The sequence below is a fragment of the Panthera pardus genome, unplaced genomic scaffold (assembly GCF_024362965.1).
Source record: "Panthera pardus isolate Hobbes unplaced genomic scaffold, ASM2436296v1 HiC_scaffold_21, whole genome shotgun sequence".
Lineage (NCBI taxonomy): Eukaryota > Metazoa > Chordata > Mammalia > Carnivora > Felidae > Panthera > Panthera pardus.
The window spans coordinates 55,881,499-55,906,656 of NW_026526777.1; the positions used below are offsets into that span (position 1 = coordinate 55,881,499).

At 39.3% G+C, this 25,158-nt stretch overlaps 1 long non-coding RNA gene across 2 annotated transcripts in view; it reads left to right on the forward strand.

The window, feature by feature from the left end:
• Positions 1 to 270: 270 nt before the first annotated feature.
• Positions 271 to 25,158, forward strand: part of LOC109252221 (uncharacterized) — a 137,031-nt gene continuing 112,143 nt past the window's right edge. For both annotated transcript variants that reach the window (XR_002073887.2, XR_002073891.2), the window contains exons 1-2: positions 271 to 2,907; positions 7,729 to 7,808. This is a non-coding gene — a long non-coding RNA (uncharacterized LOC109252221). The remainder of the gene's footprint in view (positions 2,908 to 7,728; positions 7,809 to 25,158) is intronic.

Below are 25,158 nucleotides of genomic sequence, written 5' to 3' on the forward strand. Positions count from 1 at the left end.
TTTCAAATTCAGGCACTGTGGCTCCAGAATCTATGATCTTAACTCTCCTGCCATTCTGATTTTATAGCATTCCTCAGTTTACAAACAACTGTGCCGAGGGGCACCTGGGCGGCTCAATCAGTTAAGCGTCTGACTTTGGCTCAGGTCATGATCTCGCAATTTGTGAGTTCAAGTCCCACGCCGGGCTCTTTGCTGGCAGGTCGGAGCCTGAGGCTGCTTTGGATTCTGTGTCTCCCTCTCTTTCTGACCCTCCACTGCTTGTGTTCGGTCTCTCTCTCTCTCTTAAAAATAAGTAAACATTAAAAAATTTTAAAAAAATAGCTGTGCCGAATATTTCATTAAATTCTTATGTAGCTCATATAAGTAGAATGTGAATGACTGGTAATCCTTAACCCCACACCCCCATGTTATTTGTAGTTTCAAAGGAGTATGCTTCCTCATACAGAAGAATCTTTAGTAAATTAAATATCACGAGATCTGACAACAGAGAAATGAGTAATATTTCTGAAGTGTAACAAAAACTTTTTAGTTACTGACTCTTCCAGTTTACTCTACCTTGTACTTTTCTGGCTTGGTTTCTCTAAGTTGGTCTTGATTTTTGCCAACTTCTTTTAGTCTATTCTTTTTTTTTCTTTTGTTTATTATTATTATTTTTTAAATTCACATCCAAATTAGTTAGCATATAGTGCAACAATGGTTTCAGGAGTAGATTCCTTAATGTCCCTTACCCATTTAGTCCATCCTGTTTTTAGTCTATTCTTTAGATTGTTACAGATGATCTAAAAGTTTCCCTTTTTTTAGACTTTGCATCTAAGGCATCAGGTACTAGTAAAGATGGTGGTTATTTGTGTGCTAGAGTCTTTTAAAAACGAAGTGTGACCCTTTGACATTGGCTGTAGTAACGTTTTTCTAGATATGTCTCCCGAGGCAACGGAAATAAAAACAAAAACTTTTGGGACTACATCAACGTAAAAACCTTCTGCACAGCGAAGGAAACAATGAACAAAACCGAAAAGCGACCTACTGAATGGGAAAAGATATTTGCAAATGACATATTCGATAAAGGGTTATTATTTGAAATATATACAGAACTGATAAACTCAATACCCCCACAACACAAAAAATCCAATTAAAAAATAGGCAGAAGATATGAACAGATATTTCTCCAAAGAAAACATCCAGATGGCCAACAGACACTTGAGAAGATGCTCAACATCACTCATCAGAGAAATGCAAATCGAAACTACAGTGAGATCATCTCACACCTGTCAGAATGGCTAAAATCAAAAACATAAGAAACAAGAGTTTACAAGGATGTGGAGAAGAAGGAACCCTCATGCACTGTTGGTGGGGATGTGAGCCGGTGTAGCCACTGTGGAAAACGGTATGGAAATTCTCCCCAAAGTTAAAAATTGAACTACCCTACAACCCAGTAATCATACTACTTGGTATTTACCAAAAAAATACAAAAACATTAATTCAGAGGGATCCATGCACCCCTGTGTTTATGCCAGCATTATTTACAATAGCCAAATTATGGAAGTAGCCCAAGTATCCATCAATGTGTGAATGGATAAGATGATTCCAGTATACACACACACACACACACACACACACAATGGAATATCATTCAGCCATAAAAAAGAATGAAATCTTGCCATTTCAACAACATGGATGGAGCTAGAGAGTATAATGCTAAGCGAAATAAGTTAGAGAAAGAAATACCATATGATTTCACTTATGTGGAATTTAAGAAACAAAACAAATGAGCAAAGGAATAAAATAAGAAAGACAAACCAAGAAATAGACTCTTAGCTATAGAGAACAAATTAATGGTTATCAGAGGGGAGGGGGGGATTGGGGGAAATAGGTGATGGGGATCAAGGAGTACACTTATAGTGAGCACTGAGTAATATGTAGAATTGTTGAATCACTATATTGTACACCTGAAACTAATATAATGCTATAAGTTAACTGTACTGGAATTAAAATTAAAAATTTAATTAAAAAATGAAGTGCTGTAACTAATTTAACAGCTTGCATTTTCCTTTGGGAAGTATTCGGAGCTCTTTCCATCAGCTTTTGGATTCCAATTTATTACTTTGTATTAAAATTTTTGTCTGTCTCCAAGTACACAATCATTGGGCAGGTAGGAGAGGTATATGGGAACGTAGTTTTGCTACATAACAAGTAACTAGGACAGTGCCTCAAGTGGTGGCTCAATATTGTTGCCTAAATGAATGACTGGTTGGATGAATCAAGGTATGCTGGTGGCCAGTTGGAGGAAGCAAAGGGAAACTGGACAGGGCAAACATATACTGCAGAGAGCATATTCACTCTGAAGTGAATACCTAGCACAAAGGCAATTGAGGCTTGAGTGTATATGTTCTGGCTTTAGGACACCTTTTCTACTTACATCTGAATACAGTTGTGTTTTGATTTCACAATTCATCATACTTAAATCATACCGACTCTAAAATGATACTGGAAAACTGAGTTTCTCCTTCTTTTCCGTATGCTATCTTCACTGGAATTTTAAACATGTTTCTCAGTGAAGAGGCAATTCCTTTTAATTGCCCTAGTATTTCAAGCATTTTTTGAAAATGAAAATCCATTAAAAGCATTAACGTGAATTGCTGTGCAAAATAACTCTCCTGTTTAACAGTTTCCATCAGTCCTCAGTTTAATTACTACGTTATTCTGCCAGCTTTCTCCAGAAATAATTGACTGAATGAAGTCATTTCATTGGATATTTACAAACACCAGACTTGTAAAGGGGGTGTCTGTCAATTCCCCTTTGGCTTGGAAATGACTGAGGCCAACCTGGCAGAATACAACTGCTATTTTGGGCTTAGCATATTTTCATAGTCACCAACTCAGGAAGATGTGGGAAGGAAACACAGGAAGGTAAAATGTTTGGCTTTTACACTCAGTCTTAGTTTTATAATTTGTGCTATAAGTTTACTTAAAAAATGAGAGAGTAAAGCCTGGATTTGGTTTAAGACACAGAGTGGTTGGATAGTGATTTGTGTGTGTGGTTGTTGGCATATCTTGTTAAATTATGAATAGTCGGTAATAAATTTGCAAAGCTTTGAGTATCAATAGTCAAAGCTTAAACATTGGTTTATCAATCATGGTGAAAATGAATTACCAAGGCCGGTCTGTTAATGTTACTGATTGAATATTCTTAACAAAGAGTTTGCTTTGGATTAAGTAATAAGATGTGATTTTGAAGGCGTAGTGTCAAACCAGAGATCAGACAAGATGAAGATCAGGCTGGAAATTATTTTATCTGAGGCAGCCTACAGGAAATTCCAAAAGACAAAATCAATATAAATGAAGCTTTTAAAGAATTGAAGTAGAATACCAAATTACAGTACTGTAGATTCAAGCTTAAATATGTCAGTCCCCACTCACGGGAAAAATTGATGCAAAACTTCAGATGGTCGTCAGAAGGAATTTGAGCTGTGGTAATATTTACAACGTGATGATTTCAGAGTGGTTATTCATTGTCTTAAAATATCGAGAGGTGGGGAGAGTAGAAGGAAGACTAGGGTAAGGTACTTATTTAAAAAAATAGGAGATGTTGGGAATGCAAGCTGGTGCAGCCACTCTGGAAAACAGTATGGAGGTTCCTCAAAAAACTAAAAATAGAACTACCCTATGACCCAGCAATTGCACTACTAGGTATTTACCCAAGGGATACAGGTATGCTGTTTCGAAGGGGCACATGCACCCCAATGTTTATAGCAGCACTATCAACAATAGCCAAAGTATGGAAAGAGCCCAAATGTCCATCGATGGATGAATGGATAAAGAAGGTGTGGTATATATAATATACAATGGAGTATTAGTCACCAAAAAGAATGCAGTCTTGCCATTTGCAACTACGTGGATGGAACTGGAGGGTATTATGCTAAGTGAAATTAGTCAGAGAAAGACAAAAATCATATGACTTCACTCATATGAGGACTTTAAGAGACAAAACAGATGAACATAAGGGGAGGGAAACAAAAATAATATAAAAACAGGGAGGGGGACAAAACAGAAGAGACTCATAAATATGGAGAACAAACAGGGTTATAGGAGGGGTTGTGGGAGGGTGGATGGGCTAATTAGGTAAGGGGCACTAAGGCATCTACTCCTGAAATCATTGTTGCACTGTATGCTAACTCATTTGGATGTAAATTAAAAAAAATAAAAAATAAAACAAGTTAAAAAAATAGTAGATGTGACAAATGTCTTAACAGGAATGCTAAGAAGTGAATGGTTGAAGTTAATGTAATTATGAAGATTACAGAAAGAATGAATCTAGGTTTAGTTCTCATTTAGACGTACATTTTAGTGTCACAGGAAGACAAATACCTCTCTCTCAAAGGTGACCCCAGACTAATCCAAAGTGCATTTTAGTCTGTCATGCATTAGTAATTTTAGTTAGACGGTCTCAATCACAACTTGTACATTTGGTGAAAACCCATCGGGCCATTTTCATCCTCAATGGTAGCAGCAGGGTTTGCAGGACATGGAGACTATACAGTGTTGTGGGGCTTCCTTAAAAAAAAAATAAGTAACACACTTGGAAGCCTCAAGCAAGTGGAAGGCCCTTAAGCTTGACCTTTAGTAGCTTCAAGTCATCGCTTCTAGTTAACAAATTTCATTTCATTGATAGACGATGAAAAGATTCTTGTAAGTGAAGAGTAAGTAGAATATCAATGTGGCAGAAAGAGGAGTGGATTAGATTTAGAACCCATGTTCTAGCCTAGGCTGGTCCATACATTTCATTATTTGTTTACTGAGGGCAGTATTATAGAAGGCATTGTGGAGATGGCTGTGAACACAAAGAATCCATACTTAAGAAGCATTCCAAGCCCAATCTGAATTTGGGAAATAGTATATACACCACCCCTCTTAGTGGGACACAATAGACTTCAGCATACAAATGCCTCTGAGAGATATTACTGTTTAAACACACACACATCACACACAAACACACAGTTTGACCTCATTTATTCCACTTTTTAGCTCTTTTCTTTTTAAATGTGTGTAACACACAGTAAGATCACCTGGAAAACATTTTGGGGAATGCTGCTATGAGGAATTATCTCTTTCAGCCTCCTTAACTGTTACAGGTGTTAGGTTTTCCTCTTTGGCCAAGTGGGAACTGTCATTCTTAAAGGAATTCCAAGCAGTGTATTTTATACAGACTTGCACACTTGGGCTCAGCGGCCCTTATTAAATGGTACCACCCATCAAGCAGAGATTGGCAATGGGGTGTGGATAAGTCAGTGCTTAAATGGGATGGAGGGACCAGCCCTTCACAGCTGAGGCCTGTTCTTTATGATTCCTGAGAAGACTTTCCTTTAAGCATCCTTTGGCCGCCTTTTTTTTTTTTTTTTTTAATTATTTATTACTTAGAAAGTGTGAGTCAGGAAGGAGCAGAGAGAGAGGGAGAGAGAGACAGGGAATCCCAAGCAGGTGCCATGTGGTTAGCACAGAGCCCGACTTGGGGCTCGAACCCATGAACCATGAGATCATGACCTGAGCAGAAGTCAGACACTCAACCGACTGAGGCACCCAGGCGCCCCATCCTTTGGCCTTTGTAAATGAGCTCTCTGCTTTGTAATGTTGCCTGCTATGCCTGTATGTATAAGTCACTGCACTGGAGTGTGAATACCACCCAAGCAGCCTGTGCAGTGGTCAGAGGGCCGAGCAAGAGGGAGATTCTGCCCCTTCTTCAGAGTATTTCTGAAAGTGGAGACCTAAAAAGAGGCCTTGTGGCTAAGTATGGCTTGAAATTCAAACTTAATGTCAGAGCCACCCCACCTTCTTAAGGTAATTACCACTTAACCAAACATTTCTGAGTTCCTTATAAATTGGTCCCCTCAGTCACTTAATCCTTTTAGTAACTCTTCTCTGAACTCGGTCCAAATATTCGATAATTTGGGTAACAAGGTGCTCTGCAGGGAACGCAGTGTCCAGGTGCAGCAACCTTGCCAGGGCATTTGGTGTGGTGAGAGGGAGCCAGAGAAAGATGACAGCCACCCAATATCCCTTAGGCTCTCGTAAATGTAATGGCGGCTTTCCAACAAACAGAGTTAAGCTCACAGTAAACGCACAGGCGAGTAGACTGGAAATTGCCCCTTCCTTGATTCAGGTGGAAGGCAAGCCAGTGGCCTACAGAGCAAGTACTGGGGGTGTGTGGGAAGCTGAGAAAATCCTTCACTTTAAATAATAGTATAGCCATACTTGACAATAAGAAATGATTCTGAGCAAAGTGTCCAGAGGTCCTTAATGGGGATGTTTTGAGGAAAGGCAAGGCCAAAACTGAAAGTTGCTGCTGGTCTAGCTTTTCTCAGTATTCATGCCATATCTGTGTAAATAAGATCATTAAAAGGGTGTTTGTTATTCTTGTTTTCTCATTTTTTGATAGAATTGGAAGGAAATCTGATGAAATCTAAGTCACTTGAAGAGGAGTGATGTTCTTGGTCAAATAAATGAGTAAATGGAAGAGTCAGAATTTTACCCCAAGTATGGATGGCCTCAAGGCCTGTATTTTTCATTTAACATTAAACAAACTGAACAAAAACACTCTCACCCCCAAATCCTGTTTCTAACACCGGTTCCGGGAGTAAGATGTTAACACTGACAAGTCTCTTGGCCTTTAAATGTACTTTCTGTATCATTTGTGTCCATATTTTTTGTATCTTGTAGTCATTAGTTCACTTTTTGGGACAACTTTCATTTATACCAAAAAATGAAATTCCAAAGACATAAGCATCTGGTATTAAGGTAAAAGTAAGTTATGTCAAAGTTTGTTGGGGTTCTGGGAGACCCTAACAAGGATACTGGTGAAAGGTTGTTAAGGTTTAAGTGCAAAAGTCAATAATAAATTCCTGAAAAATATAGGGTACTCTTATTTCTTGATATTTGGGACATTTAAACAAGTATTTAACAATCTGCTTCTCAGGCTAATTAAACATATGTGTAATGGACCACCCTAAGAAATACATAAATAAGTTACTCACGCAGGAAACTACATATCTCTGTGGCAAACCAATGTTTGAACCATATTTCAAATGCATAAATATTGCTATAAAACACAACTGGGCAAGGAGAACCCTACCAGGAGGAGTATAATATTTAACGACAAATATTCATATTATTGTAGCATTTTAAAGATACTTTTTATAATCACAGGAGCTTAAGATTTCAACTGAAATGCCATTATTTCTCACAACCCTGGAAGACTGCTTGCTATTAAGATTCCCAATTCATCAATTTTGACACAGGCGGGGGTGGGGGTGGTGTGGTCACACACTCTCAATGTTGGATTGGGCTTTTGTTCTAAGCTTGCTCTATTCTAGATTTCCCCTTGACCATTGCAGGATGATTATTTCCTTAAGAAACTTCTAATCAAGGGGTGCCTGGGTGGCTCAGTCAGTTGAGGCCGACTTTGTTTCAGGTCATGATCTCACAGTTCGTGGGTTTGAGCCCCGTGTCAGGCTCTGTGCTGACAGTGTGGAGCCTGCATGGGATTCTCTCTCTCTCTCTCTCTCTCTCTCTCTCTCTCTTTCTCTCTCTCTCTCTCTTCTCCACCACCACTCATGCTTTCCCTCTCTCTGAAAATAAATAGATAAACTTAAAAAAAAAAAAGAAACCTCTAATCAAGTATGGGCTTTTAGGAGATAAAATACTATATGGAATCCAGAATTATCCTTTCCTTTTCAGGTCTAACAACCCTTTGTATCAGGCCTATCCAGCTTTGGAGGCTGCGTTCTGGAGATCTTTGAACACAGCTGGACTCTCAGGTACTTTAGTCTTTGGGGGCTGATATACCTAAAATAGCTTTGAATAGTTAAATCTGACCACGTGTGAAATGGCAGTTGCCTTTTAATTTTAATGGAATATTTTAGAGCATTTTTATGGAAAAGCTCTTAAAGTTCGTTTTTTCACTACCTTAATGAAAGGGGAAAATGTGTTGCTGTTGCTGTTATTTTTTATAATAAATTTAAAGCAGTTCCTGCAAATCTTAACAAGTAGAATCAAATATTTAATGCTTTTGGCAAAATCCCTTTATAAAATTTCCAGAACAAAATAAAATATTCTGAATTTAAACTTCTTTGAATAAAACAGACTGAATTTCGAAGAGCACTTACATCATGTATCAATATTTCCAAGTTAATTTAGTATGTGGAATCAAACTACATCATTACCACAATAGTTACTGTTGTGTCTGAAAAGATTTTTAAACCAGAATAGAAAGTTATATTCATGAATATGATATTGCAGATAGAAACACTTTGGTTTTTTCTTTTTTTGTTTTTACGCTATATCTCTTTTATATATGTAAATCAGGATGTCTTATACCTACCTGCTCTTTGCATTATAAAAGCTGCCTTGTAAAAGATCCTGAGTGTACTCTTAACTCTGGGACTTTACAAAGCTGGTTCTTTTGGACAAGAGGCGGTGATGAACTGGTGACCTTTATCCAAATGCTCTCCAGGAAAAAAAAAACAAAAAACCAATAACCACTTTGATTTGATGATTCCTAATAGTGCAAATATAAAATGTGGAGGTAAGAGATGTGTAAATCACCTTTTACTAATCGATGCGAGCCTGCTGCAGCAAACCACTGAATATTTGCTATAGCATGCAGTATGGAAGTCATCAGTTATAAAAGCCTAAATTAACGGGAAAATTGGTTTAACTGGGTAAGATGGACTAGTATGGTTACTATGAGCATAAACCACCTGGGAAGGTTTCAACAGGACTTCATCATTTTTCAGATGGAGCATTTTAAGAAAATTCCTGTTATAAACGTTAGTGGCTAGTAGATATGTGGTCTGACAAAATGAACGGAAAGAGAAAAAGTTGAAGAAGTCACTTTTTATTTATGTTACTTGTGGTTCATAAAGAATCTGTTTTGCTCTGAGTGAGCTTTGAGCTGGATTTTTCAAAGCAATCATCATTTGTATTACAGAATGTTAATATGGTCCTGGGAAAAATGTTTTCCAGGAAAATATTAAAATAATTATAGCTAATGTTAACCCCAGTAGTCTCTACTCTAAGAGATTCTCACACATTATCTTACTGAATCCTTACAACCTTCTTATTACTCACCCCACTTCCCTACATTTTACAGATGAGGAAACTGAAGAACAAAGAGTTTCAATAACTTACCCAACTTGCCACGCCTAGTAATTGGGATTAACCCAGGCAGTCTGCCTCAAAGGTTTGGGCTTTTAATCAATGCACTTTTTTAAAAAATTTATTTAAATCCAAGTTGGTTAACATACAGTGTAATAATGATTGCAGGAATAGAATTTAGTGATTCATCACTTACATATAACACTCAGTGCTCATCCCAACTAGTGCCCTCCTTAATACCCATCACCCATTTAGCCCATCCCCCCCCACCCAACACCCCACCAGCAGCCCTCACTCAGTTGGTTCTCTGTATTTAAGAGTCTCTTATGGATTGTCTCCCTCTATTTTTATCTTATTTTTTCTTCCCTTCCCCATGTTCATCTGTTGTATTTCTTAAATTCCACATATGAGTGAAATCATATATTTGTCTTTCTCTGACTGACTTATTTCGCTTAGCATAATACCCTCTAGTTCCATCCACGTTGTTGCAAATGGCAAGATTTCGTTCTTTTTTTGATCACCGAGTAACATTCCATTGTATGTATGTATGTATGTATGTATATACATATACCACATCTTCTTTATCCATTCATCTGTCAAAGGACATTTGGGCTCTTTCCAGACTTTGACTATTGTCAATAGTGTTGCTATAAGCATTGAGGGTGCATGTACCCCTTTGAAGCAGCACTCTTGTATCCTTTAGATAAATACCTAGTAGTGCAATTGGTGGGTCATAGGGTAGTTCTATTTTTAATTCTTTGAGGAACCTTGATATTGTTCTCCAGAGTAGCCGTACCAGTTTGCATTCCTACCAGCAGTGCAAAAGAGTTCTTCTTTCTCCACATCCTCACCAACATCTGTTGTTGCCTGAGTTGTTAATTTTAGCCATTCTGACAGGTGTGAGGTGGTATTCATTGTTGTTTTAATTTGTAATTCCCTGATGATGAGTGATGTTGAGCATCTTTTCATGTATCTGTTAACTAGCCATTTGGATGTCTTCTTTGAAAAAGTGTCTATTCATGTCTTTTGCCCATTTCTTCCCTGGATTATTTGTTTTTTGAGTGTTGAGTTTAATAAGTTCTTTATAGATCTTGGATACCAGGCTTTTATCTGATATGTCGTTTGCAAATATCTTCTCCCATGCCACTGGTTGCCTTTTAGTTTTGCTGATTGTTTCCTTCACCGTGCAGCTTTTTATCTTGATGAGGTCTCAATAGTTCATTTTTGCTTTTGTTTCCCTTGCCTCCAGAGACATGTCAAGTAAGAAGTTGCTACGACTGAGGTCAAAGAGGTTGTTGCCTGTTCTCTCCTCTAGGATTTTGATGGCTTCCTGTCTTACATTTAAGTCTTTCATCCATTTTGAATTTATTTTTTGTGTATGGTGTAAGAAAGTGGTCCAGGTTCATTCTGCATGTCGCTGTCCAGTTTTCTCAACACCATTTGTTGAAGAGACTATCTTTTTTCCATTGGATGTTCTTTCCTGCTTTGTCAAAGATTAGTTGGCCATATGTTTGTGAGTCCATCTCTGGGTTCTCTGTTCTGTTCCATTGATCTGTGTGTCTGTTTTTGTACCAGTATCATACTATCTTGACAATTACAGCTTTGTAATACATCTTAAAGTCCAGGATTGTGATGCCTCCAGCTTTGGTTTTCTTTTTCAACCTTACTTAAGCTATTTTGGATCTTTTCTGGTTCCATACAAGAATCAATGCACTCTTATGCCTCAAGTATTGGTTTGGTTTGGTTTTGTGTTAAAGAAACGTACTCATTACTGTCCTTAGCTGAGCTTTGAATGTTTAAGGTTCTTCTTTTATGTAATTTAATTGACCTAAGGTTCTTTCAACATGTGGCTAAGAGGTACAGTGAAGCTATCATTGGTATTCAAAAGAGTAGGCAGTTTGAAAACCATTTTAAGGTTAGGACAGTTCTGGGCTGGATGATCTCTGGATTACATTAATAAGATGGCGATTAAATAGTAATGTAGCTAAACTATACCCTTGCCTTTAGTTAATTAAATCATCTATCAAACTATAAATGTATATTTTTTCTATCTAGGCCAGATACATATATGTCACCTTAAACATGTATATACACACATATAAATTCGAATACGTACATATATACACATGTGCAAATAAATTTTTTAAAGAAGTAAGGAAATCCAAATTAAAGGAACATAAAGATAAGAAAAATGGAATCAAGAATGAGAATAGTACACAAAAACCAGGTTTCAAAGTCTTATACTTTCTAGAGCTTCATCCCAATTTTGTCTCTGAAACCTTTTAGGCCCAAAGCAAAGGGGGAAAATAATATGTGGTGTTCATATTATGCTAATTTAGAAATATTTTTATATATTTATAATAACAGTGATCTCAACTTTACTATTAACATCTAGAATTAATCAGAACCTATGAAAATCTTCCATCTTCCAGAGCACATACATCCATTAGCATATTTAAAAAATTTTTTAACATTTATTTATTTTTATGAGACAGAGAGAGACAGAGCATGAGCAGGGGAGGGGCAGAGAGACAAGGAGACACAGAATCCGTAGCAGGCTCCAGGCTCTGAGCTGTCAGCACAGAGCCCGACGTAGAGCTCTAACCCATGAGCTCTGAGATCATGACCTGGGCCAAAGTTGGAAGCTCAACCAACTGAGCCACCCAGGTGCTCCTTTAGCACGTTTTTTTTAACACCATGCTATCAACTTACATTTTAAGATTTTTTGGAATCCTTTTGATTGATTGGGTGTATTTGCCTTCTCTCCTATCATTGTGTTTCTGATTCCTGATTCCTTAGGAATAATTTCTTAGCAACTGAGTTAACTTTAGTCAATTATCAGTTGCTATTGGAACTTATCTGCAGGTTTTATTTTTGCTTACAATTTTTTTCTTACATTATCTTCTTTCTTGAATTCAGTTTTTAGTTTGTTATAAAAAATTATTTTGTATTTTTTCAGAAAGGTTGTAGGTGTTCAACTCGGACTTCGCATGTTATTATTTGCCCTGGTTTTAATTTCATTTATATGCCCTAGTTTTTAAGTGATGGTTTAGTTTTGTATGTGAATTCTAATTGTCCCTTGTTAATTTAAAGTATTGATGTGTTGTCTTCTAGCATCTAGTATTGCAGATAAGAAGTCTGGTGCTGTTTTAATTTTTTTTTCCGCTTGGTTATATTCTTTTTCATAGTTTATTACAATGTGCTACTTCTTGTTGGAGCTTGTATATTTTAGTGGAATGTGTCTTCATGGTATTCTTGCACTACTGTTTATGGGCTCTTTCAGGATGAAGAGACTGTTCATCTGGCAGAATTTTCGTTTTGCTGTTCTTGTTTTTGCTATTTATTTGATTTTTTCTATTTTTTGTTTTCTCTTTCTTGAACTCCTACTAGATGGGAGTTTTAGACTAGAGCTTTTAGACGTACATATCTCATCTTTTCTGTCATCCTTTTAATCTCTTTGTTCTTTTCACTGAATTCCAATAGAATCTTTCAGTTTACCCTCCAATTCACTATGTTCATCCAAAGTCTCATTCATTCTGCAATGCAGCCCATATTTCAATAATCTTGATAATTTCTACAAACTCAGCTTCTTTCTCATTGCATCCTATTTTGAGGTGTTTTTTTTTCTTTTTTTAATTTGACATCTTTTCCTTTTGAAACCATCCATAGTTTTTTAATTGTAGGTTTTTAATGATTCTTTCCAATACTCTATGTTTTTCTTCCTCGGGAATTAATGCTTTTATGGAATGTTGTGCTTTTTAAAACATTTGGTTGACCTTCTCATGCACTTGATATTTGGTTGCCTGTTCATATTTGTAGATGAAGGTCTACCATCAGAGATTTTTAGCTTGGGGACCACAGACCAATAAGGAGTCCCTGGATAGAATTCAGGATGTTCATGCATTTAGATTGGAAAAATGATATTATTTTACTGGCTTCAAACTGAAATTTAGCAATTCCTTCAATTATGAATATAGGCAACAACTGCAGGCATATTAGCAGTATCTGTGACTTTGTTCCTGATGGAAATCACAGACTTTCTATATCACATTAGTTTGTAAGTTGTGGATTATTATCATCGCTGCTTCAAAACTTTGGCAGCGTTTGCTAGATCTTTTCATTTTATGTTTTAATAAAGAAACGAGTATATTTTTATATCATAATTTAAAAAATATTTTGATACTTTCATTCCAATGTAATTGGCTTCCTTTATAATCCTATAAGTTTTTTTTTTTTTAATATTAAACATTTCAAAACATTCTGAGAAGGGCTCCATAGGCAGGATCAGACAGAGAAGTCCATGTGGCACAAGTTAAAACCCCTCAGGCTAGGCTGATCACAGTTGCTTGTTAGAACAAATTCCATCAGCCTGGGGAATGATCCTTGTCCCTTGCTAATGAGTACATGAGCCCCGGCTCTGTTGGTTGTGCAAAGGAGAGGTATGACGTAGGCAGGCTGGGGTGCAGGAGGTTACAAGGTACTCGCGTTCTTCTGTGAGATCTCCCAGCGTTTATGATAGCTGGGGGCACGTACTTCTCCCACAGCCCATTCTGTCCATCCTGGATCAGAACCAGGAGACCAGTATCGGTGCTTTCCCTTGGGGCAACACCAAAGCAAGTGGCTGTGTGTGTGGAGGCAGGCTCAGCTGTTCTGCTGCCTGTAATTACCTGCCCACTCTGGGCCCATTCCTCCTAGCCCTTGCTGTCTCTGACTCACGGGTTTAATCTAGGATTCAACTAGGTAAACTCAGATTTTCAGGAGATTCTCTCCTTCATTTTTATAGGATTAGGGGTGTGTGTGTGTGTGTGTGTGTGTGTGTGTGTGTGTGTGTGTGTATCTTTTGGAATTTGCAGTCAGTCTGATTTCATCTGCCAGAAAATTCTCACTGTTCATGGACACTGATGATATCCTTTCTGGCACTGCAGGCTTACTGTGGATTTATTTTGACTTTTATACTTTCTCTGATTGGGGGGAGGTGGAACACATCAACAATTATATTTAGCTGCCTTCTTGAACCAGGAGTCTTGTCTTCTTTATATTGGCTTCAGTTAAGATTTAGAATGTGTAGCAATGGTCCTCAAAGCTCAAACTTGCAGACCTCTTTTAAAGAAAAGCCAAAGTTTTTGCAGGCTCCTCGCTAAAGTTTACTGACTTAGCTTTAGAAACACTGTTGTACCGGGGCACCTGGGTGGCTCAGTCCATTAAGCGTCCGACCTCAGCTCAGGTCATGATCTCACGGTACATGTGTTGGAGCCCCACATCGGTCTCTGTGCTGACAGCTCAGAGCCTGGAATCTGCTTCAGATTCCGTGTCTCCCTCTCTCTCTGCCCCTCCCCCACTCTCACTCTGTCTCTCTCTCAAAATAAATAAACGTTAAAAAAATTAAAACAAAACACTGTTGTACCTAAAATCTCCACTGGGTTTGTACTTCCTTTTTTTAAAATTTTATCTTATTCAAACAAAGGCATTTGTACATAGGGAGTGATTATCCTCTAGTTCTTTCTTTTGGCTCAGCGCACTTCTTGTCCGGAGATTTTAGTGTCTTTGTAGTTATAATCATATTCTTTGGTGAGACACCTATCTTGTATCAGGCATTTATAACTGTGCTTTGGTTGTGGGTTGAGAATAAGTTTAGTAAATTTCAGTGGGTGCTCTTACCCTGGTTACACTCTTTTGCCTGTTATCCAGACAGCCCCTTTATTGGAGTCTTATCATTATAGACCCAGAGCAAGCCGCACTTGCAGGGACTGCTGGCAATAAAATTCTGTGTGCTAGGTTTTCCCACATCAGAAAAATCCAAGTGAGTTGACACTGAGGTAAACATTTAGAGGTGTTTCAGTTTGCACCAAATTAATTAATTTGTTGTGACTTAAATTTGGAGATTGAAGACATGGTCCCTGCCTATATTTTGAGCTCATTAAGTAAGCTTTTGCTTCTTAAGATTATTTAACTTTCATTTTAGAATTAATGCATAATGGAAATTCTTCTTAATTTCAGTTTTTTAATTTTCTCAGAACCTTTTAAATATTTTATTTATTTATTTTTGAGAGAGAGAGAGAGAGAGAGAGAAGAACAGCATGAGTGGGGAAGGGGCAGAGAGAGAAGGAGACACAGGGTCCAAGCTCCAAGCTGTCAGCACAGAGCCCGATGTGGGGCTTGAACTCACAAACCGCGAGACCATGACCTGAGCCAAAGTCGGATGCTTAACGGACTGAGCCACCCAGGCGCCTGTCTCAGAACCTTTTAAATAATGGAAAAGAATAATTCTGAAAGGAAGAAGATAGATAGTTGAAAAATTCCTCCCACCTCCCCCCAGTTTTAAGCATAAAATTCAAAGTCTCAAAATGTTAGTCCCATCTCAGGATACAGTTAAACAGAAAAGTGTCCAGAGCGGGCTGCCTAAATATCACCCAGTGGTAGTCTGTTGGTAAGAGAGAGCTGAGTTTATTGCTTAGTGTGGTCAGGAGTAAGCCTCCCTTCACAGAGCTTTGGCAGTGTCTAGAAGGGGTTGGAGAAAAGGTAATGTCAGAATGTACTGAGGATTGGAAGTTTTGCCTAAATCTGATCTTTCCATGTGGGGAATTGGGTAAGAGTCCAGGATTAGTAGAAAGATCAAGGGGAAGATTTTGAGGCAAGGGATTCAAAGACTCCAAGGGCATGCCTGTTGGTCAGTACTTCCCATTGAAGAATTGGCGGGTCTTTTGGAAAATTCCTGCAATGAACATTCAAACCATTTGCTTGGTTGCACAGGACAGTCCTACCCTCTTGGGTAGTCCTTCCTCTTGGGTGGGAAGAGTTAAAAGATGCTAACGAAGACAGCAGAATAGAAAATCACTGGAATGTGGGCCGTGAGGTGTGGTGTCCTTTCTCAGGGCCCCGGCTGATGTGTGGGTAGATGATTTTACTTCTCAGGATTCTCAAGGGTTTTCTGGAGTGTCACCCTGCATTTGCTCCGCAGTCAGATCAAACTGAAGTTCTCCTCATTCTCTACTCCTCCTCACTGGAAAGCGGTAGAACAAAACTTTACTTGAAGTAGGAACACTGATGGCGTACCTGGCACATTCTGAAGTCTTTGGATCCCTGTATGATTCTCTGAAGCTTGCATCCGGGAGACAGAAGACCTGAGCACCGGCCCCTCCACTCCGCAGCGTGGGCAGGGACAGGACCTGTGGGCTCCCCACCTCGCCCAGTGCGACTTTATAAGCAAGAAAGCTGTAGCCATGGAGAGACAAGGGCCTAGACGTGGATAACATGTAGGCAGTTTGTCTCCAGAGGGACCAGCGAGATTATCAGGACAGGATTAAAAACAAAGACTCTTCAAGCTTGGCTTTCAATTATCTTTGGAGTATAGAGGGCTTTCTAGAGGCCTCCAGCTGGTCCCTAAAACAGCTGTCACAATGCAAGTAAGATGAGTAAGTCTCTCCTGTGACAAACATATTGTCTTCTCTTCTCTTTCCAAATACATATCACTTTCCCACCTATATATAAAAGATCCAAATTTCCATTTTATTAAAATTTGCACTGAGAAAATGTAGCATTTTCTATCATTAAGGTACTTCAGACAGTGCCTGACACCCAAAGTACCAGCGCACACATCAGATTGTTTTGTGCCCACGTATTGAACTGGAGAATGAGTAAGAGGAAAAATACTCATTTCAAAATCTTATTTCAGTGATGCTCAAAGGATCTCTCTTGCTTTCAGAAGTTTCAGAGTAAGATAGGGTCCTTTCTTTTTTGTAGCTTGGAGTAACTTTCCTGCCAACTGCCCATGTAACCTCTGTCACTAGAAAGCTATGCGCTGGCAAGCCGGCCTCCGCAGTTCAAGGTTGGAGAACCCTAGCCAACGCCCAAGGGCGGACAGAACCCAGGCGCCACGCAGTATCCTCGGGCTGCTAATTTGCTGGACACACAGAGCCCTGTTCTGTAACCTCCCCCTAGGTTGTGGGTGAGTGGAACCCATTAACATTTAAAAATATTTGCAGAAATCAGAGGGGGGATAAGGTATTTCTGGAGGGCCAGTACTCAGCGCACTTTCATGCGTGCCAAAGTTTGCTGGCACGGCTCAGGCTGTGATAGAGAACATCTGGACGGCTGCTGCTGCAGCATATAGTGCGGCGGAGGGCAGGGAACAAAGGGGGCTTGTGAGAGCGTGTTCCGGGGGGGGTGGGGGAAATGCTCTCCGCAAAGGCAGCCTTACTTAATGCCTATCCCAGGCTCGGCAGGGGGAGGGGATCGAGGACCAGAATGGAAATGGACGGTTTTGCCCTTCTGTCGCCTCGGTAAGGAATGCCAGGGACGGAAGCAGCATGGCGCTGGCTAGCAGGGTGCAGACCTTTGTTTCCACTGCTGGACGGACATGGGCCTAAGTGCAAAGATGCGGCCAATAGCAGTTACCCCCATTAGCCTCCTAATGCCGCTCCTTCTCTTGGCCCCACGGCTGGGGGCCAGGGAGCAGGAGATGGAGTGGAGAGGAGGGAGGGTTGATAGAACACTTCCAGTCGAGACAGATTTGTCATTGTTTCCCCCATTGCCAGTCCCATCCGTATGGAAACAAGATAACATGAGTTGCATATCATGAATAGGTGTATTTCGAAGACAAAAGTGCTTTTATTAACTGAAGGTTAAGGTCAGACTGTTGAAAATCTGTCATTTGTGAGTAGAATTTTGCATTGGATTCTGATTTATGCATGTCGCACCTTACCAAGCATGCATATACATGTAAGAAAAATCCATATTTAGGCATTTATTAAATCATGGAAGGCTTGCCTTGCTGATGTATGATAGGATCGGCTACAGGTCTTTATAAGAATGAATACACTGCTACTCCCTTTACCAGTCAGATACTGGTTGTAGCTATAAGCTGGTCTAGGTGTTCCAACAAACGTGACGTATGTATATACTTTATTTATAAAGTCCTCCCTCTCTGTTCCCTCTGTTCTCCATGTCACCACGTCCTTCATACTCAGCTCTGAAAAATTAGTCCCTTTTTAATATTGCTAAGAGCTCTCTGTCCTGTGGATTCATCTCAGAACCGAGACATAACTCTTAAAAGCGCTATAGGTTTTGTGCTGGCAGGGAGGCCGGTGCTAGTTGGTCTAAGACTGCGGAGTTTCTGGAATCTTCACATGCGATCATGTAACAAATACTTATCAAGTGTCTACTGTAAACGGGTCTAGGCTTATGTTATTCAACAAGATGGTCCTTCCTTTCCAATGTTGGTGGCTCCCAATGATATATTTGGTATTTCAAACAGTGCATTCTGGCTTTTGGCTTGCTTGGAAATAGGTAGGCAAACTTCACTTCATTAAATTCCCTTTATTGCTCTGATGACTTTTTTTATTTTACTTAAATATTTTTTTTTGAGAGAGAGAAAGAGAGCGTGTGTGTGTGTGTGTGTGTGAGTAGGAGAGGGGCAGAGAGAGAGGGAGAGAGAGAATCTCAAGCAGGTTTTGTGCTGTCAAGGCAGAGCCCGATGTAGGGCTCGGTCCCACCAACTGTGAGATCATGACCTGAGCCAAAATCAAGAGTTGGACGCTTTACCAACTGAGCCACCCTGGCACCCCTCTGATGATTGTTATTTTATATTGGCTCCTACTATTTCAGATCATTCACATTTGTAAACTTACACTACTGGGGCTCTCTGTGTCTCTCTGTATCTCTCTCTTTCTCTCAAAAACAGACAAAATAAAACAAAAATATTTCTCCTACTAAAATTGCCTGTTCTATTCAAAAGCTACTAGTAAAATAAGGCTATGACTTTGAATTTTAGATGACCTGAAATCCATGATCTGTCTATCTTCAGCCTAAAATAGACCAATTAGTGTCTTAAGAGGTTTGGCATTGGCAAAAGTAGTTTAAAAACTATTTTTTTTTTTTTTTTTTTTTTTTTTTAACAAATTCTTTTTTAACGTTTATTTATTTTTGAGACAGAGAGAGACAGCGTGAACAGGGGAGGAGCAGAGAGAGAGGGAGACAGAGAATCCGAAACAGGCTCCAGGCTCTGAGCTGTCAGCACAGAGCCCGACGCGGGGCTCGAACCCACAGACCGCGAGATCATGACCTGAGCCGAAGTCAGACACTTAACCGACCGAGCCACCCAGGCGCCCCTAAAAACTATTTTTAGTCCTAAGTGTGTTTAGAATTTGAATTCGCTTCAATTGTTTATGTTAAGAACTATACTCTGCTACTCATGCTTTCACTTTTTTAACTGATGTTTAATATTTTAAGATTTTCTTTTACCCTTAATTTTTTCTAAGACTTTCCCCTTGCCCTCTCCTGAATTTCCAAGCGATAAGTCAGCTTCATCTACTGGCAGATTTGCAGCCAGTTCCTCCAATAGAAACAGTTTTTCAAACTAAAATCACCAGAGGTGACTTCAAATCCTATCAAGTATTGTCTCTCTGGAATATAATAAACTCTAAGCTCCCTTATCTCAGAAGCGATAGGCAACTGGTGCCGTATAGAAATAGAATCTATAACTCAAACTGTAAAACAATGATCTCGACCAATTTTTAGTCGGATGAAAGCTACCAGGAAAAAATGCACAGAATTAGCACCAAATTTTGCCTCCATCCTTGTACAAATATGTATCTGCTGTTAAGAAACTGTACCCCAGTGATTAGTTCCACTCCCTTTTGAGGCTAACTTATGTTTATATGCGATTATTGTCTCTTGGGTATAATGGATACTCAGATGTTAAATACAACTTACATTTTTGAAATCAAGGCATCATAAGGGATTGAGAAAATGGAATATTAGTCTTAGTCATATCAGTGATATAGATGTTGGCACCAAAATCCTGAAAAGACGGTCAAATTTATCCAGCCCGTGTTAATTGAGAGCAAACCAATAGACAGAATGTTTGTTTCTCTCATCTCCAAATTGTTAGGTCCCTTTTGTATTATGTGGAGACTCAAATGCCAGAAATGATTCGTTAGGTTCCAAAGAAAATGTAGAAATTATCATTAAGCCCGAGATTGATTCCCTGAATTCACTATTCTGAAGCAAATAATTGAGTCTTGGGAGATTCTAATGCCTTAGGAGATTCTACTGTGATTTTGTTTCCTTCACCAAACTAGCCATAGTGAGTCCTTTGAAATTAATCCTCCATTTAAGAGAAGTGCTGGTGGTATAGCTCCATGTCATAATTTCTTCCTTCCTCTGTATCCGATCACCAATGGCATCTAATACTTGATGTCTATTCCCTTTGTTCATCCACTAGAAAATTGGCTCATAATGAACCTGTTTGGGCTTGCGAGGCAATGAAGTCACAAAAATATCCAGAGGTCAGTCTTATAAATGCAATGGCTTCTTCAAATTGCCCACAGTTAGACAGTTGGTTTTCAAAGAGGTCTTCTGAGTTTGATGGCGGGGACCCACTGCCCACTGAAGCATCTCAGGAGTTAAGCCCACTTTATGCGGTTGTTGTCTAGTCCAAAGGCTGTCCACTGGGATAAAACATCTGCACACAGCAAAAGAGTTTGGAGTTGCCCATCTGGGTATGAGGGGGAGGATCGACCCAGCTGCTACAGATGATCCAAAAGCTTTGTTTTTCAAGACTAATTTTATAACCTTATTTCAGTCCTTCCCCGATGAGCTCAGCTGTCTTGTCCAGCTCTTTATCTGCATGGCAGCCCCGCTCTGTGGGTTCAGCCGGTAAACACTGTCTTTAAGCACCCTTCATGCGGGGAGATGGAACACGTTTATCGGGCGGCTTAGGCATTTCTCTTACACAACTCTACAGACCATCTCCACGGATCTCTGCAATCTGAGCTCTTTATTTCCTGTCCCCTTGGCCTTATTCTAACTACATTATCTCCCGGGCCCTGAGCAAGACCCAAGGTGTCATAACCCACTTGACGTCACCCACAACCTAGCATTGGCACAATTCGGTCATCCCTAGTGTGCTCATTCACTTCATAATGTGAACACTGCTGTTGTTCTGTTAATGTAAGCTCAAGTATCAGCTGATAATTTTAACACTATAAATATGTACTCTAACCGCGAACTGTCATTAATAACAAACTTCCCTGAAACATTCAGAAATTCAGCAGCGGGTCCGATACCAGAACTTGCTGTAACTATGGTTGTTCAGAGCTGTGCAAATCATCTTTAACTGCTCATCACTACCCAAAAAGAGGTGATTTTTTTTCTTTTGTGTAAAATATTATTTCAACTCAGAAATCTAACCTTAACGAGGAGCCACATTGAAGAAATAGGGTTAAGAACATGGCGAACGGAGAACTCAACGGATGGAAGGTACTGAAGTCAAATGCTTCATGGCAGAGGGCCATCAGACTCTTGGTGTGAGCAAGAAGGACTTTGCTCTTACAGAAAAATTGTGTTTATCAGTGTAAGTCTCACTGAAATGAAAGGTCGTTTTCAAAAGCAATATGTTAAATCCATTCAGAATTGACATTTGTAAAAGTAATATTTATGTTTCCATTTTCCTTTTCAAAGGAGTATAGGATTAGCAGTGTGTAAAGAAGTGAATCCTCATTCCAGGATCTTGTTCTTCTGACTTAAATATATTCCTAAGAGAACACATAACAGCAAAGGTCGGACACAGCCACTGCAATAAAATCTTTGGTGGAACCACGTGAGCTCGTATCCCAATGTTTATAATCTGATTTTGGGGGCTTCATTTACCACAGAGGAGATTAAAGGCTTCAATTCATCTCCTTCCTGTAGCATGCCTCACGGGGAGAGTATGTTGTCCCTAGTGATGTTTAAATAGTTCTCCAGCTGGTGGGTTTCTAAAGGTGTTTCTCAACCTTTTTATAACCTCTGCCCCTCTTTGATAAAGAAAAATCTCATGTTTCTCTGAAAATTATTTTATGCCGTGCCTGCTAAAGGGGAAGACCGAGATGGGTAAGGGAGGTGGGAGGGATGGATAGGTCCATTTGTTTTCTGTTTTCTGAGTTTCTTCACCAGCCACAAAGATTATATCAAACTTTTTCTGTAGATTTTTTAAAAATCTTCTTTTGTTGTTCTTTACTTGTTTTTAGGTACTAAAGATGTTAAACATGGAACACATTTTATCCAAACTATGCATGTTCCACACTTCGGTTGTATTACCCCTCTCTGGACATGCAAGATTATAGCAGCCTGCCCTGATAAATGGAAATAGCTATGTTCCCCAAATATCAAGCTATGTTTTTAAAGCACAGGATTGTTTTTAGCCTCTTTGAGGATAAAAATATGAACTTGTTTTATGTATACCTCAAAATTGTAATCGAGTTTTTTAGCTCTTGAACAAATGGTTTTAGTACAAAATGGGCAACAATTTCAGAGGAATGCTATTGTGTCATTCCTCACTTATCTGGACAAAGGAAGGAATTCTTAGGGGACATCTTCAAACTATCAGTAATTACTAGCAAGTAATATTCTGATAACTATTGTGCTTTTAGCTCTCTTTGTCCTCTTTAGGTGGTAAACTTCTCAATTATATCATGAAAATATATCTAGGTATCCTTTACTTATAATAAATCATCTCCTATTATTAGTGAAATCTACCTTTTATTCTAGTCCTGAATTTGGCTTATATGGTGCTAGTAATCAGCATTTTACTTAGAACACGAGAAGATTTAAATGGAGCTTCTGAACTTGTCATGCCCTCTCACTTGCAATGATAGGACGTTGCTCCTTTCTGTTTAGTCCACATAATCTTTTTTTTTTTTTTTTAATGTTTACTTATTTTTGAGAGGGTGGGAGGACAGAGGTTCTGAAGCAGGCTCTGAGCTGTCAGCACAGAGCCTGATGTGGGGATTGAACCCATGAACTGTGAGATCATGACCTGACCAAAGCCGGACGCTTAACCGACTGAGCCACCCAGGTGCCCAAGTCTACATAATCTTTTGTAAAATTTTTTGGTTACATCTCTGATCTCCTCAATTTCTTTTTTCGATGTCTTGCTGTGAGCCAGAGACTGTTAAGCATTCACACTTATGTGCCTCCCTAAGCCAGTAGCAGCCTGCTAGGATAGTGGTCAGTGTTATTTCCACTTTCCAGATGAAGAAATTGAGATTCAGAGAGGTCAAGTAACTTTTGCAAGGTCGGTCAGCTAGGAAGTGGTGTAGGCAGAATTTGAACCCAGATGTGTCTGAGTCCAAAGCCTATGGTCTGCACTCCATATAGCCTCCAGAAGTAATATTTGATCCTGCTTACAGCATTCTATGGATCCTCATTGAATTACTTCTGGAGCCAATTAATTTACTTGATCTACCTTGTCCGGACTTTGGATAAGCATCTCATACCTCCCTGGACAATATGCAGCTCACACATTGGTGCTCCCCATTCTTCTGGTTTCCTTGTCTAACCCTGATCTAGAGACTATTGCTAAGCAAGTCCCTGTAGTTATAGTTTGCTCAGGCCAAATTCTATGGATGTCTTCTTTTATCCTGTAGTCATTTGTTTGTTTGTTTGTTTGTTTTGTCTTGTGGAGCTTCTCCTGTGAGTGAAATAAGATGTTTTTTCTAAACTTCAGGAAGCTGTTAATGGACATTAAAATATTGCTATCTGTCATGGGTTAGCAAAGTCCATCTAAGACTGCATTTTGACAAACCAGACTTTGACAAACCAGACAAACCAAACAAACCAGTCTGGTGTCACAAGATGTGATGATGGCGACTATGTCTCTGAGTCATGGTCTGGGTCAAAGTGCTCTGAGGGCACTTTGCTATCTCTGCAAATTGAAAAATGTTGACAGGAATTTAAGAACCCGAGAGTCTTAATTTTTTTTTAATGTCAATTTTTTTTTTTTTTGAGAGAGAGAGAGACAGACTGCCAGCAGGGAAGGGGCAGAGAGAGAGGGAGACACAGAATCTGAAGCAGGCTCCAGCCTCTGAGCTGTCAGCACAGAGCCCGACATGGGGCTCGAACCCATGAACCATGAGATCATGACCTGAGCTAAAGTCAAACACTTAACTGACTGAGCCACCCAGGGGCCCCAAGACCCCGAGAGTCTTGATGGCAGTGAAAGCTCTGTACGTTAAAAAACACTATCTGGAATTGCTTCAGTGAGAGAAACCAAATTTGAGAACCAACTTCATTTTTCTTAGGTATTTTATTTCCTCAGCAACAATGCCAGTTCACTTGGTAGAATTTAGTCCTGAGCTTTCTGATGATGAAGATAACTAATATTGCTGTACTCCAGAGCTGAGAGGTAAAATCACATGAGGCGATTCAGACCATTTTTTTCTGACAGTAATGGTAGAAAGTTAATTGAATTTCAAAAAATGTACCCATTGAAATTAAGCCGTATCTGAAATGAGGTCATTTTTTTAATGTTTATTTATTTATTTTTGAGAGAGAAAGAGAGAGACAGACAGACAGACAGACAGACACAGAATCTGAAGCGGGCTCCAGGTTCCAAATTGTCAGCACAGGTCCTGATGTGGGGCTTGAACCCATGAACCGTGAGATCATGACCTGAGCCAAAGTCGGACACTTAGCCGACTGAGCCACCCAGGTGCCCCTGAAATGAGATCATTTTTATGTGCTGAATGATCAGTGTCCTCCGGAGAAGATGCAAAAGAATAAATAAATATTAACATAGGGAATTTGATATCCTACTTAACAGCAAAGATATTTAAGAACATTTTCCAAAGAATACATACAGGTGACCAACAGACCTATGAAAAGATGTTCAGTATCACAGATTATCAGGGAAATACAGATCAAACCTACAATGAGATATAACTTCACACGTCACAATGGCTAAAATCAACAACACAAGAAACAACAGGTGTCGGTGAGATGTGGAGAAAAGGGAAACCCTCCTGTGCTGTTGGTGGGAATGCAAACCGGTGCAGCCACTCTGGAAAACAGTATGGAGGTTCCTCAAAAAACTAAAAATAGAACTACCCTACAATCGAGCAATTGCACTACTAGATAATTACCCAAATAATACAAAGATACTAAGTCAAAGGGATACATGCACCCCAATGTTTATAGCAGCATTATCTATGGTAGCCAAATTATGGAAACAGCCCAAGTGTCCACCTACTGATG